The following is an 18570-nucleotide window of genomic DNA, read 5'->3' as shown; positions in this document are numbered from 1 at the left end:
CTCTGCTCCCCGCTCTGGCTCTGGTGAATTCTCTCACCCTCCCGCACTTCTGACTGTACCCAGTGCATGTATAAACAAAAACAAAACAAAACAAACAAACAAATAAATAAAACATGCCTCTTAAAAAAAAATAAAAACATGAACACTTATTTGCACTAATGCAAAGAGCTGGCATTTTCTAATAGTGACACTGTAAATTGTCACCACTGTTTTTAGCACAACACACCAAGAGCTGTACACTTCCTATCCCTCATGCTTTGGGGGAGATCTAGCTCAAGGAGAGAACCCCAAAGACAATAAAGCCATAACCAACAGAGATGCTGACATCAGCTTCATTAATAGTAATGAAAACCTAAAATATTTCAGTGGTCAGTGACAGGGGCCAACCACACGCCACACCTTCCTTCAGTGGACTATTCAACAATTATGAAAATAATGGTTATGCAAAGCACACAACATGGAAAAAGAGTCATCATAAGATTAGGTGAATAAAGAGAGTGGAGGTCTGCGTGACATTTGTGGTTAAATTTATGTAAAGACACAAAAACACAAGCACAAATTTGAAAGGAAGTATGTCCCAATTCTAATGCTGATGTGGTAGTGTGAAAATACAGATAACTTTAAAAAATGTCATTTCTATTTTATAAACTGCTTATGATGTGATTATAATACATTCTTTTTGAACAAAAGGTAATTTTTAAAAAAATCTCATAACTGGCATTTGATAGGTAATTGTATGATCTTTAGGATATCCAAGAGAAAATTCTAGGAGAAGCTAAAAAATACCACTAATAATCTTGTCCATTAGAACATGGCAGCCTCACCTGATACAAACTTCCAAGGACTGACAGTAAATACCTCAGATGTGGAATTCCAACATCAATTCACCAGTGATTGCTTTTGTTTAATGAAGCCAAACTGCTCCATTGCAGTTCCTTATGAGGACAAGGGGGGCAATAAAACAATCTGAATGTTCAGCCAGATTTCCTAAAGAAGCAATCACCCCAAGACATCTCATCTTGGAAGAGCCGACAGAGATGGCCAGGTGACAATACACAGCCCCCCGCTCCCTGAGCTTGCCCGCTGCCAAGTCCCTGCTCCTAACCCCACTTCATGGCATTCCAAAGCCCTGAGCTCCAGCTCAGACTCTTTATATGTACAACTCTGGGCACACACAGTTTCTTAACCATGCATTGTTAACCAAGACAAGTCTTACACGCAAAAAGTGGCTCATTTGTGTTTCCCAAATATGGCTGTGTCTACAGAACCAAAACAAAGCTGTCTAACTGCAGCATCCAGCGCACTTGGAACCCTCCACTCAGACAATCTAGATAATTCAAACAAGGACAGATTCCCAAATGCATTAGATAAAAGCCAAACATCTTAGCTCTGTTTAAACTGTAAACACATAACCTCAACAATAAAGGCAAGTCCAGGGTCCAGGAAAAGCCTTTCTTTTGAAGGGGTTGCCACACGACATCCACCTAAGGAGAAGGTGAATGAAGGTGTTCTGAATTTTCAGGAGAGTCCAGGTTAGCCAAGGGGCCACCGCACAGGTAAAGGAAACTAAGAAGTTACTGTGTATAGCTGAAAAACAGAACCCTCAAACTGAAAAGGGGTCTGTTAGAGCTTGAGAACAAGAAAGAAGGGTGGGTTTGACATAGGACGAGAGTGGTCCACTCTTACAGACAATCCACAGTTCCCTTTCAACTTGTCTTCTAAACCACAAAATTCCTAAGGCTATGCATTTACCACATCATATATTATCTAGACATCTGCAGTCCAGGCCCATACTGTGCTCAGGAATGAGGGAACAGATGCCCCATTCAGTAAAATGACTTTGGGGTCTTTTGCAAATACATAGCTGAAATACCTCAATTCATAAGACTGGCTTATATTGCGATGGCTTGTTTTTCTTAAGATGTTTTAAAATCTTATTGAAAGTGTACTAACCTAGCCAGATGCCAATGTGAAACACTGAAAACATTATCTTTTTCTGAGAAAACCTCTTTCTCGATGGCATTTGCTCAGTAACTGAGGTAGAACACATAGATAGACCCAGAATCAATAATCCCTGAACTCTGGCCTCGACTGTGTGGCATCGCTAGTGCCTGGCTGTAATAAACACGAGACCAGATCCCATTATTCACACAGTCAATTACATTACATTAGCTACTTTTCTCTAGTCTCTTAATGTTATTTTGCACTAATTTTAGGCAATTTTTTAATACATCATTTATAAATGCTATATCCAAGCAGTTGAAAATGCAGTGCAAATTCTGATTTTTTTTTCAAACTAAGTTAAAAACACTAAAATATTTAATACAGTGCCATGTTCATTACAAATATTCAATAAATGTACTTTAAAAAAAATCTGTCCTCTCTCAAATCAAACTACCTTAAAATATGTCACTATAGCCTCCACACTTCTGACTTCAGTTGTTTGAGATGTACCCAACTATATGAATAATCATGTTGAACATCAATGGCTGAAATGTTCCACTAAAAGCTAGAGTTAGTCACAGTGGATCAAAAACCAAGACCCAACTACAGTCTATAAAAACTCACTTTAACTATAAAGTCATATCTAGATTAAGAATGAATGGATGGCAAAGAATTTTCTGTGCTAACAGTGGCTTCTGGATAACAACAACAAAAATCCAGTCAGAAGAACTGGGTTCAAATCTGAGAGCTGCCAGAGCTGTGTAAACTGGGAAGTCCTTCGGTTGCTCAGTCTCAGTTTACTCATCTATAAAAGAAATAATAGCTAATTGTATGGGCTTCTAAGATCAAATGTAAACCTATATATGAAACACTGTAAACACTGTAAATTGTGTCTTAAAAGGAAAAGTAATCCACCAAAGGAGGTGGTGTAATCCTTTTACCCTTTGTTTATTGCTTTCCCTGATGAATATAATCACTTGTTATCTTATGGTGAGGTTGCTATTACCAGCACTTACCTATATAAAACATTAAACTTTATGAATTAAGTAGCAGCCAAGAATCAAGAAATCTGTCTCTGCCTTTGCCTTCCCGCACAAAGTCAGCCAATGAAGGGCACTCTTGATAAAGGTATCAGGTTCTAATAGACTTTGAAGTTGCCTTCTCTTTCAGCTCAGGCCTCAAGGAACCAAAGTCTTACTGTGATGAAGTTGCCGAAGTCTTATTGTGCAGACACGTATGGTGTGTGCATTCTGTGTGAGGCCCTGTTCTCATGTTTCAGAACAGACGAGCCAGCTCTCCATTTCCTAAATGCCAACTGGGAAACAGCCACTTTACATATGCCATTTCTAATCTGCAAGAGACCTTGTAAGGTTTTACACCCTTTCTGCAAATGGAGAAACTAAGCCTCAATAAAAGTTAAAAGACTCGTTTAAGAGTCTTGCAGAAGCAAGTAGGGAAGCTGGACTACAGATTCTGGCATTGGCTCCCAGACCTGGCTTCTTTCTACACCATGATGTGACCCAAAGGGCACAGCACAGTCCCTGTCGGAAGCCAAGATGCTCCCACATGAAGGTTGTTCAGACAGAAGGTTGTTCAGACCTAAAGAAAAGAGAGGTCAGCTCAGGGGGCATTTTTATCCAGCTATGGCAACAATCAAACTTACCAAGCTAGATAAGAGATGGTATCTGGCCTCAGAAAGTCTACATTCGGTTGGAGAGAGAAGACAAAAAACCTTGAAACCTTGATGAATCATTAAATACAGCATGGAAGAGTATCCATCGATGAATGAATGTGCCAGCTAGGAGAATGCCAAGCTTCAAGATTTACCTGGGAGAGGGCTGGGAACATGGTGATAACAGCACCCTTTCCTGAATGCTTAAAACATCCCTATAGTTCTTATGATATCAATTTCTCTAGAGTGTGTTCAGTGGGGTAAATTAAAATTGCATAAGATCAAACAGCATTTTTAAACACTGTTAGAAAGTGAAGATACCTATCAACACCTTTAAAAGCTGTGTAGAACTGCATAATAAATATAACTTAGATTTCCACCACCGCAGTTGTTAGTTAACCTTGCTAAGCCTCCATTTCTTCATCTATCAAATGGGAATGATGACAGCCTCAGAGTATTATGGTGAAGAGTTAAGTAAGGGAAGCATATCAGTGCCAACCACAGTGTTAGAAAATGCTCAGTAAGTTTCAACTGCTCTTAAACATGATCACTATCATCATAGCACACAATCACTTTCTTTTGGTTGGTTTCTCTGAGTAGCAACCCATGTTCTTTTCAACTACAGGGAAGCAGTCTTTTCAAGCTAATTAAAAGAATGGCCTCAATTTCCCTTTTAAGAACTTACTGCACCTGCTTCCTCTCCTTCATGAAGTTACTTGGCCTGTCTGTCCCCAGCAAACCCCTCAACTTCCCACAAGATGCAAAGTATATAGCTAGCCTTACTTTCTCCAAATAGTTCAGTCTCATGGATGTTACTGGTTAGGTATCACTTGATTCAACATATGAAAACTATTCGCTCCATGTCTTTTGCTATAAACAAGCTGTTCTCCTCACCAAGTGCCCAGGCTGGTGTTTCCAAGGTAGCTTCCACCCAGGAGAGGTTCAGTGCACAGCGCAGAAGGTGTGTGCTGAAGAGTATATGGGACTAACACTGGCTAGATTCAAGTGGGCCTTGAATACCAGGCAGTGGCATCTCTGCTTATATCTATCAGGACATGGGACTCAGGGTAAATTCTTCAGAAGTTTCCTAATTCCAGATTAATGTGACAGAGGTAGAGGCACTGGAGCCGGAAGACTATAAGCTGAATTCTCGTGAGCTGAAATCAGGTCAAAGGAAGGGATATTGACATTTAGTACTTTTTATCCCCCAAATTTCCCTCAACCAAATATACTCTTCCTGCACAGAAAAGCAGCTTCCAGCAATGTTGTTTTATCCATTTGGCTGTGAAAAGCACCACAGACGCCTTGATTACAAGACAACCACAGGTGACAATTTCTACATTTGTCTTGTCTTGCTTATTTGTAGCAAACACTGTATGCAGCTCAGAGAGAATCTACTTTTCTGAACTTACTCCTTAAATCTCATTCTGTCACTTTGTCCACAGTGAATCCTTTTTTTCTGCCCAATTGCTTTAGTGGCTGACAACATAAAATTATCAAAAAATACAAGGTGTCAAAAATCCTTTAGAATTCAAAAAGCATACTAGCTAAATAGACACACTAGAGTAGCAAGCAGTAAAATAAAATATAAAGATGACAGCTAAGGATATTTAAGAGCTCATTTTCAAACTACTATTAAAAAGAAACATTCTCAACACAAAATGACCTTGCTTCACAATTCACAACTTGCATAAATATAACAAGCCATTGGAAGAACTATGTATTCATTTACAGTTCACATAGGATGGGGGTGCTGGTGGGATGATGATGCTGAGATCTTGATTAAGAGAATATTAAATCCCTCGTACCCAATTATTAACAGAGTTCTAGGTGTTAGGCAGGGATTCTACCACTGTGAACTTCAGTATCCCCGAATGCACTCACTTTCCTGCTGCGAGGATTAATAGGGTCAAACATTTACAGAAAAAAAAATGTAATGAACAGTCCCACATTGACATAAGTGGCTTATTTCCCATTTGTCTCATTCTAATTGCAAAAATGAGGGAGTAGGAGGTGGGTGGAAATTCTGGTTAATAAAAAGCTCTAGTTAGTAGTCACTGTTGTACTATAACAACTGTTTACTGGCATTTTGTTTGAAGGAGGTGAGGGCATTGCCAGGAATGAAGGTGTTATTGCCTTGGACAGAAAATATATAAAAACTGTGGCAGCCTCACCCAGCACCAAGAATTTATGCAGAATTTTACAGGTTACAGAAAAGAAATTCACTTTACTGTCTGCAAAAAGGGTGGGTAATGAGTTTAATCTCAAAGGAAAAGAAATGCAATCTGGGAGGCCTCCCTGGTGGTGCAAGGGGTTAAGCACTGCACTATGAAGCAATTTGCAGCCTCTGCAGCACAAGTTCGATCCCCGGCCGGCCAGGGAGCTACCCACATGACACAGCAGCCCTCTCCTCACTCACCCGCTGCTCCCCTCAGCAGTGTATTTCAGTCAATTTGCCTGTTCTGTTCCCCACTCTGTCTCTGGTGAATCCTCTCACCCCCTTGCGTCTCTGGCCTGTACCTCGGCTCTCGTATGCATAAATAAATAAATCTTAAAAAAAAAAAAAAAAGAAAGAAACAGTCTGGGATATGGGGCTGTCTTTAAGGAGGACTTAGAACATTTCAGCTAGAAAGGATCACAGTTTCCAAATATAATGAGCCTCGGAATCCTGACCAACCCACTGTGATGAGAAAATGCAACATCCAGGCACATACCCAGATCCCCTGCAACAGAAAGAACTTGCAACACCTCCCAGCCCTTCCAACAAGACAAGAAGGGAAGCCGAGGGAGTCAATGCCTGTGGTCCTGCTGTGTTACCTGCAAGCTAAGCTCCCTGAAAACAAGCATCTGTGATCACATGAAGTTGTAAATTACAAAGGCACTAGAACATTATTCTAAATTGTTTCTAGTAATTTCAATGTGGCATCCTCTACCCTATTAGAAAAAGCAGTGAGAATTAAGTACAAATTTGGTGAATAAATGGCTCTCTCCTTCCTTAAAACAGAGATGAGAGCAAGTCCATGGTTAATGTCCTTTGGCACCTCTGAACCCATGAATCAGTTCAAAAAAAGTTCACCAAACACGAGGCACTTTAGGGTGGGTGTTCTTACTATTTGCTTCTACACCAAGTCCCCATATCTGGACATCACCCCATCACAAATTCTAACAGGGCATTGTAAGAAGACTGTAGGAATGGGGAAAGGACAGAGGCCCCACACAAGGGCCTCCCTCCCTTTAAGTATGCATGCAACAAAACCTGTCATAGAACAATCTTCTCAAAGGGAACTGTGGAATTTGTGGAGTTCAGTGGATAGATTACACTCCTGGAGGAAAACCAATTTAGGAAGCATGTAATTATAAACTTTCATCCTATCTGTTTAATAATAAAAGTGCAAAAATAGTTTTTTCCTTCTGTAAAAAATGCAAAATTTAAGTAAATATACTAGATTACAAGAAGAAAAAACTACAAGCTTACAATTCTTAAAAACAGAAGTGAAAAACAGTTGAACTCTCAGCATGTAAGGAAGCATTTCATACTCCCAAGGGCTGGCATCACAGCTCTAGAAGCCCGCCGGCGAATGTCAGTGTGGGGGAAGCAGGTGCATCAGGGCCCTGGGAAGCAAGAAATCTGGATGACCACACAGTTTCCCAACATTCATGGGCTCGACTGTGGAGTCCAGCCAGCGAATGGGGACAGAAAACCCCCCAGGGCTCCAACAGTTATAGACATGTGATTTTAAATGCTCTCCTTCCTTTTTCACTACCAGTTACATCCAAGTCCAAAGAGAAGGGAGGGAGGAGCAGATGGGTTCAGGAATGTGCCCCAGACGCTGACCAGAGGAGAAGGAGCTGGAAAGGCCCTTTTTTGGAGTCGTCCAGCGGTCGGCATCAGTCATTTAACACGGACAAGCAGCAGTCCTTCCAATGGGGTGCCAGATGGGGAAACCCTTCTCCGGCCACTCAGCTCAGCCCCCTCACTGAATTCAGAGTGAAACCAGCTGCCGGGAAAGGCAAAGGGTGACCCAGCCACAGCTCTGGAAATTCCTTGTGAAAAAAATGTACTGAGTGTCTGGGAGATCACATGGGAGATCAGAGAGCGAGAAGGCGGGTTTCAGGCAAGTGTGAGGAGGATGAGCAGAGCTGCTCTGTCCTGGCGGGAAACAAAGAGTGGTTTCTCCAGGAAGGCACCGGGTCTTCTTTCCAATCCCCTCAGCCCCCTTGCCATCAGGGAGGAGGAAGATACAGGTCAGGAGGCCAGTATTTCCCTACTCAGACCATATTTCTTTTTTTTTTTAAATAATATATTTTATTTTCTATAATTCTTACATCATTTTTCATTTTTGCACAATGTATGCATTTTCATTTTGGTGATATTCCCCATACAACTGCACCCCCCTTATTTTGACCCTAATCCCTCCTCTCCCCTCCCCCCTCCCCCCCATAGTGTATCTTTGGTTTATAGTTGCTTGTTGATTTTGATTTTTTTCTTTATTATAATTAGCCAGACCATATTTCAATGGGGAAAAGAAATCAATCCCTTACCAGAATTGTTGAAATTATATCTATGTAAATATACAAAAAGTTCTTCATGAAGCAGTTAAGGCTAAAAAGCTTTCTTTAATACCTCATTCATTTTTTTCTGTCACTGAAACCTAGACAAATAACATTCAGAATTTATATTTAAATAGAGATATGCGAAAGTCAAAGAAATTTTAAGATAATCAGAGTGGCCGCTTCTCTTTTGTCCTAATCTTTCTGCTCCTTGAAGATAAAGGCCTCTGTGATACAGTTTGGGAGACTCAAATGAAGCTCTCTTTGGCTTTGATTTCATCACTTTAAAAGTCAAGAACGCTGCCACCAAGTAGCTATGTGATTGGAAATCCTAATAAAACCAACATTATCTTTTCTGTAGAACTGGCTGTTGTCTTTTACCTGAAATGAGTCAATTTGTTGAACTGAAAGTTGGTTTTCAGCCTTACCATGTGGTAACGATCAGTCTCTCTTCATTCTTTGTTTCTCCAAGTCAGTAATTTCCTCCAAATTCACTGTCATATAAATTCACAATTTGCTAATCAATGATTCTCTCAAGTGTTAAGTATGTTTTTCCTTAAGAATATTGAGAAAGTATATTGAAGTACTAGCAATGCTGTTTTCAGTCAATGCTGAAGAATTTAGAAAAACCAGAATGTTTTTTAAATTACTCTCACTTGCTCCCTTTCAACTAAATTTTTAACTTGTACTTCAGTTTCCATTAAAAATTTCAGTTCTCTAGATTTCAAAATATTTTCAATTTAGGTAACAATTAAAATAATCTTTGCAACATGTTGCCCTTGTAACAGTCTCCAAAGCTAACACACAGTGATCACCTGGGAAGGTACTTGACTACAATGCAGATTACAGGTTCTGCTCCCAGATATGTTAAGTTCTAGGGCACCCTGGTGTGTGTTTCTGGCAGCAACGATGCCAGGTCAGACTGTGAGGAGCACTGGCCAGTACCATCAAGTTATTGCAGCACCAAGTTTTGAATGTCCATAGCCCAAGTTTTGAATGCCCATAGTTCAACCCCAAGCCTCAGGCAAAGCTGAAAACAATCGGGAATGTGTTGCATCATCTTAAATATCATTTATAATTTGCACTGATTGTGTCAGAATTTCATTTAACCAGGGATCCAGTTTTTCCTTTTTTTTCCCTGCAAAATGTTCACAATGAATAAAACAATGTGTGAACTCCATTCCTCTGGCAGGGTCTGCCAGGCATGATTGTGCCCATCTGCACACAGTCTGGCACAAGGCTTTTCAAAAGAGAAATTTACTGGAGTATGCCCACCCATTAGCTTGGATATTTCTGAACTAGAGGCTTGAGAAAGTAAAGAATTCAAACGTACCCAAAATTTAAGAATATTTCATATCATAATCTGTAAATGACTAGAACCTAAAACACAGATACATTTTGACACATCTGTTGATGTCCTCTAAAGAGTAAATGTTTATTTTTTTAACCAGACAGGCTTTGAATTCTAATAATGTTAGTACTTATCCTAAGTTTTCATTTTGTATGAAACGCTTAAACTCACAACTTCTCAATGTGTTTCAATTATTATTATCATCATTCAGCAACAGAAAATACGTTTCCTGTAGAAAACAATTGGAAAAGCAATTAAAACCAAAAAATTCAAAAAGGTTGTTCAAGTACTAAACTTTTTTTTTAAATAATCTTTTCATCCAAAGAGTATGGTTTTTAAGTTTGTTTTGTTTTGTTAATATAAAACAGGGCTTCCCCGGTGGTGCAGTGGGTTGAGCACAGCACTGTGAAGCTGTCTGCAGCCTCTGCAGTGTGGGTTCGATCCTGGCCGGCTGGGGAAATACCCACATGGCACAGCATATCTCTCCTGTCTCGCCTGCTGCTCCCCTCAGCAGTGTATTTCAGTCAGTCTGCCTGTTCTGTTCCCCGCTCTGTCTCTGGTGAATCCTCTCACCCTCCCACACATCTGGCCTGTACCCCAGTTCTTGTACAAATAAATAAATCTTTAAAAAAATATAAAGCAAATATAATCACAGAACAAAACATTTGAAAGTCACGGTCACCACCCTGAAAAGCCTCTTCACCTGCAGGATCAAACTGCCACAAACACAGTGGTGTCCATCATACCCCAGTGATCTTGCCTGTGGTCCAGGTAATATAAGTATTCAGGATTCTGTCACTCTGTAACATGAACAAACTTTAGCTCTGCTTCCCACCTGTCTTGAAGGGTAAACAAAACTAATGCATTTTATTTATTACTAGTGGGGGAAAAGCTATAGTTTCCTACCCAGAGCCTCCCTTTCATGTACAGGTACTACGCTCAGCATGCTGCATAAAATAGCTCACTTCATCCTAATCACTTCCTGGTGTATCTACTGCCAGAAAGGTGGCAATGGCTCAGTGTCTTCTCTGGGTCAGATGACCAGTAAGTGATGAACTGTGACTTCAAAGTAATCTATCTGACCCTCAGTCCCAGAGTCTCAGCTACCTCGTACTACAAAGAGGAAGCTTGCATTACCTTGTGTTTCCCTTCCTTCCTGGGCCCCACTCATTTCTAAATCACCTTGGCCCTGCATTAGTTTTTATGGTGATTAAGGAACATGCTCAGCAAACGCTGCCAGAGTTCCCAGGCTTTATGAAGTGTGTGCTTGTGCCACACGCAGAGCTCAAGGTGGCAGAGATGGCCCTTGAGGGGCTTACCATCCAAGGCATGGAGGGCGCTTCAAAGCAAGCAAGACAATGCTTGTTTTTTAAAAGCCACAGGACACCTGGACAACATCCACTGCTGGCTGCTGAGAATGACAGAGAACAGAAACTTGGACTGAAGTCCCTGAGCAGCTACAAGTGACTCCTTTAGTCCATGAGATGAACTGAGAACTAGTTAAGGACACTGCACATTTTCACTCTGAGCCTCACACAGCACAGATTCCAAAAACTAGAATTGTTTGGCTCTGCGAGTAGAGGCATTAAAAAGAAAACACCATTGAAAGTAAAACTGAGTTTTGGAATTTTGAAAAACAGTTTTAAAAACCTTTTCACAGTTATGCTAACTCCAAGTGGCCCTTTGAGTCCAGCTCTGTTTACTCCCTTCACTTGGCTCCTGTCAACTCAAGTGGCACAGATATCCCAAGTTCCAGTAAACACACGGCTCTTTTTAGCCCTGGCAGGAGTGCTGCAGGAGAGCTTGGGGGAGGTTTGTTGGCCCAGCCCCGGTTAGAATCTTAACTGAGAGGCTGTTATTCCCCAGGGCCTGGCAAGGCAGTGACAGGTAATCAAGGTGAGAGACCCCGAAGGAAATGGATCTGTGTAGGTGGCCCATGAATACCCCCTTTTTCCATCACTAATCCTTGGCAAGGCCTTGCTTTCCATTTAACGAGAGTGGCCTGTTGCTTCTTTCCATGCCCTCGCCCTCAAATTCAAATATGAACTCCATCACTGCTAGCTGTGTGACATCAATTTTTTCATCTGTAAAATGAATAATCACAGCATTCCTCTCAGGTGGCTACAATGAGGCTTGGTTGGGATAATATGAAAGTAAAGACCTTGGAAGCAGCTGGCACAAAGCCGGAAGGATGTAAGTGCCTGAGAAATGACAGCTGTTCCTCGGGACCCAGGGCACTTGCAGCTAGCTCGTCCTTGGTCTCACTTTTGTGATGGCTCCCGCATCGCTGGCTCTTCCATAAACTGGGGATAATTCCCTGAAGGGGGCTACATATTCGGCATTCTGTCTCTCTCTCTACTCTTTGCAGTGTTGTACTTTTGCAGGATGGTCGGTAATTGTTTGGTATTGTTTTATCTATCTATGAGAGACCTTCAAAAACTCCCAGAAGCAAGATACTCTCTTACACATTCTTTTTTTTTTTTTTATAGAGGCATGCTTTATTTATTTAGTTTGTTTGTTTGTTTGTTTGTTTTTTATACATGCACTGGGTACAGTCAGAAGCGCGGGAGGGTGAGAGAATTCACCAGAGCCAGAGCAGGGAGCAGAGCAGGCAGAAGGACCGAAGTACACTGCTGAGGGGAGCAGCGGGCGGCAGGAGAGGTCTGCGCACCATGTGTCTGCGCACCATGTGGGACCCTCCTCTGGTGGCCGGGGAGCAGCCGGGGATCGAACCGGTGCCGCAGAGGCCGCGGGCAGCTTCGCAACCCAGCGCTCAACCATTGCGCCACCGGGGAGGCCCTCTTACACATTCTTTAAACTATCTCAATACCTTCCACAGTGGAACACATCAAATAAAAACCAGTGTTGGTGCATTTTGTTGTAGAGGACCTTAGAAATGATCTGGTTTGACATCTTCACTGCTATATGAGAAAACTGTGTGGTCCCCCCCACCCCCATAAGGAAAGGTTCCCCACAGAGTCAGTGAGAGCTAGTGACCTGGACAGGAATGAAACAAGACCTTTTAACTCCCAATGCAATGCCATTTCCCCACAAAGGATGTTGCCCTGGGTCAAGACACAGCTAAATGACTGTACCTTTCTATAGACTAAATAAGGAGAATGTCACAGCGATGTCATTTTTAAAGGAGAGCAAAATTCTTTATCCACTGAAAATGTTTTCTGAATTTTAAGTTGGTCCTTAAGTGTACCAAAGTGCAATAAATATTTTGCTGATTTGACTTTACATAAAAAGGCAAGGGATACTAGAAAATATACCCTATAAAAAGTTCTTCTAGGGCCTCCCCTGTGGCGCAGCGGTTGAGCGCTGGGTTGCGAAGCTGCCCGCGGCCTCTGCGGCGCCAGTTCGATCCCCGGCTGCTCCCCGGCCACCGGAGGAGGGTCCCACATGGCGCGCAGACCTCTCCTGCAGCCCGCTGCTCCCCTCAGCAGTGTACTTTGGTCCTTCTGCCTGTTCTGCTCCCCGCTCTGGCTCTGGTGAGTTCTCTCACCCTCCCGCGCTTCTGACTGTGCCCAGTGCATGTATAGACAAAACAAACAAACCAGCAAACAAATAAATAAAGCATGCCTCTATTAAAACAAACAAAAAAAAAAGTTCTTCTAGATACTAACTTTCCATATACAAAGAAATAATGGAAAGTTCTGGATAAAGAAATATTCTGGTTACTGTGGTCTGAATATTAGTATCTCTTCAAAATTCATATCCAATGATATGAAAATCCAATGTCCAGGGTGTTCATGAATGGGATTAACATCCTCATTTTAAAAAAAAAGCCACAGAAAAAGCTCACCCCGTTACAACACATAGGGATGTAACAAGAAGGCCACCAGCCAGGAAGGGATTCTCGGCTAACCATAGGCTGGCTGTGCCTCAATCTGGAGCTTCCCAACCACCTGAACTGTGAGAATTAAGTTGTTCACAAGCTACCCCTTTGTTATAGCATCCTGAAAAGATGAAGACACTCGTTACCTAAGAAGCCCAGTTTTTAAAGACTGGGACATATCAAGAAGTGAAATATACTAGCACAGCTACAGGCACCTGGAGACTATCGCACTGGGCATCAGTGACCATGATTCTGTGTTATGCCACGTCTCCCATACTTATTAGGACAGCCCCAAACTCAAGTTATTTCTATGTACCCATAAACAATGCAAACTGCTCCCTAAACTCCATCTTTCCAGAAACTGGTCACTAAATAAGTCTAATCCATAAACATTACCAGTAAAAATAAACATAAGACACAACACACTGGAAAACCATTAAGGGGAGGCTCACAATCTTATGGCTAAAAGCAAATACACACAAAATGATCATGTCAACAATTGTAGGTGTGACACGTATCTGCACAAGGCCACCATGTGGAGCCAGCATGACAGCAGATATAGGGTGCAGAGCAACATCAATTGTACGATCAGAATCTCCAACTATCCATTTTTGTAAGAAAGAAGAAAATAATGAAAAAGGAGGGTATTGTAGATTTTTAAAATAACTTTCTAGATATATTTTGAAGGCAAAAAAACACTAAACTCAAACTCCTATACTTTTTACACTATAATATTGTCAGATTGAACCATATCAGACAGCCTTTCTTAACTTGAATTTAGGCAAATATTGGAATATCACCCTGTTCACACTAACACGCATTAGGGAACCTAAGACCTGGGTCATCGCTGGCAGCACAGGTTGGGGTCCACGGAATGATCTCTCTTATATAGTGAATCCTGGGATAGAAAAAAAGCAAGAGGATTTGGAGTTCATCGCTGTCTAACAAAAAACTCCATTGATTAGCAACCTTCATTTCCTAAGCATTTCTATTAGAGTTTTACTGCAGAATAATTTATGAGATGTCTGAGGCATGTTGTAAAAAAAAATATGTCTGACATTTAAGATTATTTTAAAACACCTCTCTTGCAAAAGAGCTGAAGGTGTGACAGGTTTGGGCCTTGCTCCTGCCTGGGGGACAGTTGAAGTTTTCAGCAATTTGGGGCAGGACCTGGCGAGGCTACAAAGCTTCCAGGCACAGGCCAACTCTCCATGTCCCCGGGGCGCTATTGGGACAAGCCTGCACCTCTGTTCCTGGCTGGGGCCTCAGCACTCTGTTTGCCCTTCATGGTTCTCTGCTGCCTGAGGAAACATGCTAAATATTTCCGTAAAGGACCACTGTGTGGAAGCAACAGGAAATAAAGGTTTACTCCAGCGATGCCCTGTGAATAATGAAGAGGGGGTTGCATCTGAGAATCACAGCTTTCCAACTGACTTGTTATTTTTGCCAGATGCTTCCAAAGGCAGGTCTTGTGCACAGTATTTGTGAGGAATTTTTGTTTTCTGGAATAAAGAGGACTTTTTGGTCGTAAGATATAGTCTAACTGAGCATTAAAAACCAACTCAAATTCAATGTGACATGGGGTGAGTAACCTCTCCAGAAACATGACCTTTAGTTTTTTTGAGACATAAATGAAATTAAGCAATTATACACTTTGCAACTTCCTGGAAGTACAATCAGCTCTTTAGAAAATTAAACTGTTACCATCTCCTAACAAAGGTGTTCAAGCAGAGAGATTTCACTGGATTCATATGGTCCAAATTAAAGAAAACAAACCTGGAATCTGAGGCACCCTCAGATCCCTCCATAACCTCTTCTCCCAAATGCCTGCCCACCTCCCTCCCACCACCAGCACCATTTCTTTTTGGCTAAGGCAAAAAGAGCACCCTTTCATTCTATCCCACAGCCAAGCCTTCCCAAGCTGTGCCATATGTCTCAAAATGTTCCCTCTATCTCTTCTGAGTCCCTACAGTTGAGAGGCTCAGATAAGCTGCTTCCTTCAAACGGCCCCATATCCTCAAAAATTTGGGGGTGGACTTCCAACCCACCTGGATATGGCAACTGCGTGCTTACTATCTTTATCTCTTTTTCACATATGTAATCTGTACACTTTTATTGTTAATTTATATATTTGCCTAAATTTCTCCTGACTGCTGACTGCCTAAATTACTGCTAACTGCTCAGAACAATAAAACTAGTTCAGAACATGAGCTTCTAGAAAGCATGGAGAAGGACTGAAGCAAGAGGGGGTGTTCCACCTAAAGAAACTTGTGGTGAAAGTGGGGGGCTACCTGTCGGCGATGGAGCTGGGATTTGGCCCTAGCGTCCTAGCTACTGTCTAAGGGGAATGTGCTTTTCCATGTCGTGCTTCAATTTCCTTTTCCACAAAGTATGAAATAATAAAATCCATCTTTGAAGTTATTATGGGAACTAAATGTGATACATGCAAAACTTTACGTATATAGAGAATTACAAGTTCTGCGTCAACCATTATTGCTTTTCACAAACCCTGCCTACATCTTTTATAAATAGTTCCTTTATTTAAATCTCCTTAAATTACCTGATTTGAATGTGCTATGTGTTTCCTGCCAGGATTCCAACATGCTCAGTAAGTGACATTTTCCTTTCCTCTCTTCCCTTCCTCTTCCCTATTATAAGGTTTTCCTACCTAAGAAAAACTTGAGGCTCTAAAAATATAACCCTTTATTCCTCAGTGCTTAGTTACTTCCATATCATTTCAAGGTCCAAGTTGCATAAGTTGGCTACCCAAATTATAAATTTTTGGCATCATGTCTGATTTACCCTGCACTTGAAGTTTCTGGATTTCTCACTGACTTCCAGGGCCATAAAATCTCAAGGATCCAAGCTCCCTTACAGATCGGCTAGGCCAGCATCTCCAAAATGAATCCACAACACCCCTGTTGTGAAGGGAGCTGGTACACAGCAGAAAAGGTGTTCTTGAGTCTAACAAGTTTGCAGCATCTTTCTATGGCAATGCTAGTCCTCCGTGACATATTTAGGTATCTGACAAGTCTTACCACAAAGAATCCTCTAGAAATTCACTAAAGCAGCATGCCGCTAAATGGTTTGGCCACATACCCATGGCCTGTCCTTACCTGCAAGCATCTATTAACATCCTAGCAGTCAGATTTCTGAAGCACACCTCTGGAGGGGGACAGAAGAAAGAGTAGAACTCACTACCCCAAGATGGCTTAATAAATGGCAGTCCTGGTTTCAAAGCCAGGAAGGACCCTCAGTGCCCACCCCGATCCACTCTTCTCACTGAACCAGGGGTTCTCCAACTTCAGCGCACACCAGGGCTGGGCCAAGAGCAGATTGCTGAGTCCCAGCCCCAGGCGTTCTAACTCCATGGGTTCAGGATGCATGCCTGCTAGTCCTCAGGAAGCCGCTTTGAGAGGCGCTGCGTTACCCCTGACGGTGGTGGTACAGGGGCTGGAGAGTGGAGACCTTAATTCAAAAGAAAGAAAGAAAGAAAGAAAGCACAAAGCCATAGGAGGAATCCAAGACACGAACATGGGAAAACGCCTAAAAGACAACAGGGTTAACAACTAAAAGTTCAAGGCACAGGTTTATCTCATAGGCAAGCCAACAGCCCATGTGCAGGGAACTACAAAAACTGGACGGTGGGAGTCGGATGTTAAAGGATTGGAAAGCCTGAACAGGAAAGAGAAGAACAGGGCGTGGTGTGGGATAATACATCTGATCAGAAGAGGTGCGAGCCTACACCCCTGAAGCATACACAGTGTTGTAAACCAACATTACCTCAATAGAAGATAACACAATTTGAGAGAGAGAGAGAGAGAGAGAGAGAGAGAGAGAGAGAGAGAGCAGGAACTGGGGAGCTCATTTCAAGTGGCAACAATGATTCCTATTATCCAAATATTTGTTTGGAGAATCCCAGCCTTTTGTAGCTGGAAGGGACCTGGCTTGCTTGTCTTTGGAGAGCACTCTGGTTCTTACATTTGAATATGGGTGTGACTGTTATTTCAAAAATTCACAGCAGAATACTTAATGCAAAATAGAATAATTCTTCTCCAAATAAGTGCCTGGGAGGAGCCAGCAATGGTCTTGCTGCTCCCTCCCCAGTTGTCCCTGTTGGCCACCTGCTTGGCACCTCAGCAGCTCATCTCCAATACCTCAAACCAACCAGCCTCCTAGGCTCACCTGCAGGCATTCATCCGACATTCAGATAACATAAGGTACAATGACTGAAACAAAAACTGCCCTCCCGGATAAGGCAAAGAAAACACACACTGGTGAATCATAGAATAGACCAGGAGGTGAGCAGAGGTGAAGAGTAACGGCTGTGCAAGTGGAGGTTACTTCCAGGGAAATGTGATAGCAGCCAGGGGAAGAGGTACACACAAGAACTGAGGGGTCAAGAGCACCTACTGTCTGTCACACAAGAACTGAGGGGTCAAAAGCACCTACTGTGTGTCAGGGTCTCTCACCTCCTCTCTCTGTCAACCTCATGAAGCACTTGGAGTTAGAACGAGGTCTTCATCTGCAAATGGGACACCAAAGCCCCAGAAGCACAGTGACTTGCCCAAGGTCGAACAGCAAGCAAGCACCAACACCGGGCTTTTACCTCTGGATTGTCCGAATCCAAAAGTGGCGGTCTTAGATGATGCAGGGTTTATAGGAGATGTGAAGATCCCATAACATTCACCAAAGCCAACTAAATCAAGGTAAGGTTACATTCTCCAGTCTTTTCCAAAGGTTTATGTTTTAAAACACAATTAAATCATGAAATAAATTTGAGTCATGCACACACATACATACACTCCAGCTATAAATTTGCCTAAATGTAAAATATTTAAGTGCCACAAGGCTCTAAATTAGTTATGTGGGGGGGAACCTTTGGATTATTTGTTTTAAAAATTATCATTGTTGTTTAATACGTATTACGCCTTCGAAGGGGATACAGTGACCTGAAACACCATCTTCCTTTTTTTCACTCCAGGATGTTACACAAAAGCAACAGGGAAATGAGGGAGCAGAGGAAGAATGTGGCATTTCAGGGAATTTATGAGAGATACAACTCACAGACTCAAAACCTGGATCATGGTTTCTAAAAGCCAATGAGATTGGTTCAAAAACACAGAGATAAGACTAACTTAGAATTCAAGTGTTTCCTCATCAGACAAAATGTGAGTATGAGTCATTACAAACCAATCTACTTGTCTACAT

The sequence above is a fragment of the Talpa europaea genome (genome assembly GCF_964194135.1).
Source record: "Talpa europaea genome assembly, chromosome: 10".
NCBI classification, from domain to species: Eukaryota; Metazoa; Chordata; class Mammalia; order Eulipotyphla; family Talpidae; genus Talpa; species Talpa europaea.
The sequence above is the reverse complement of the archived record's forward strand: the minus strand, read 5'-3'. Positions refer to the sequence as shown.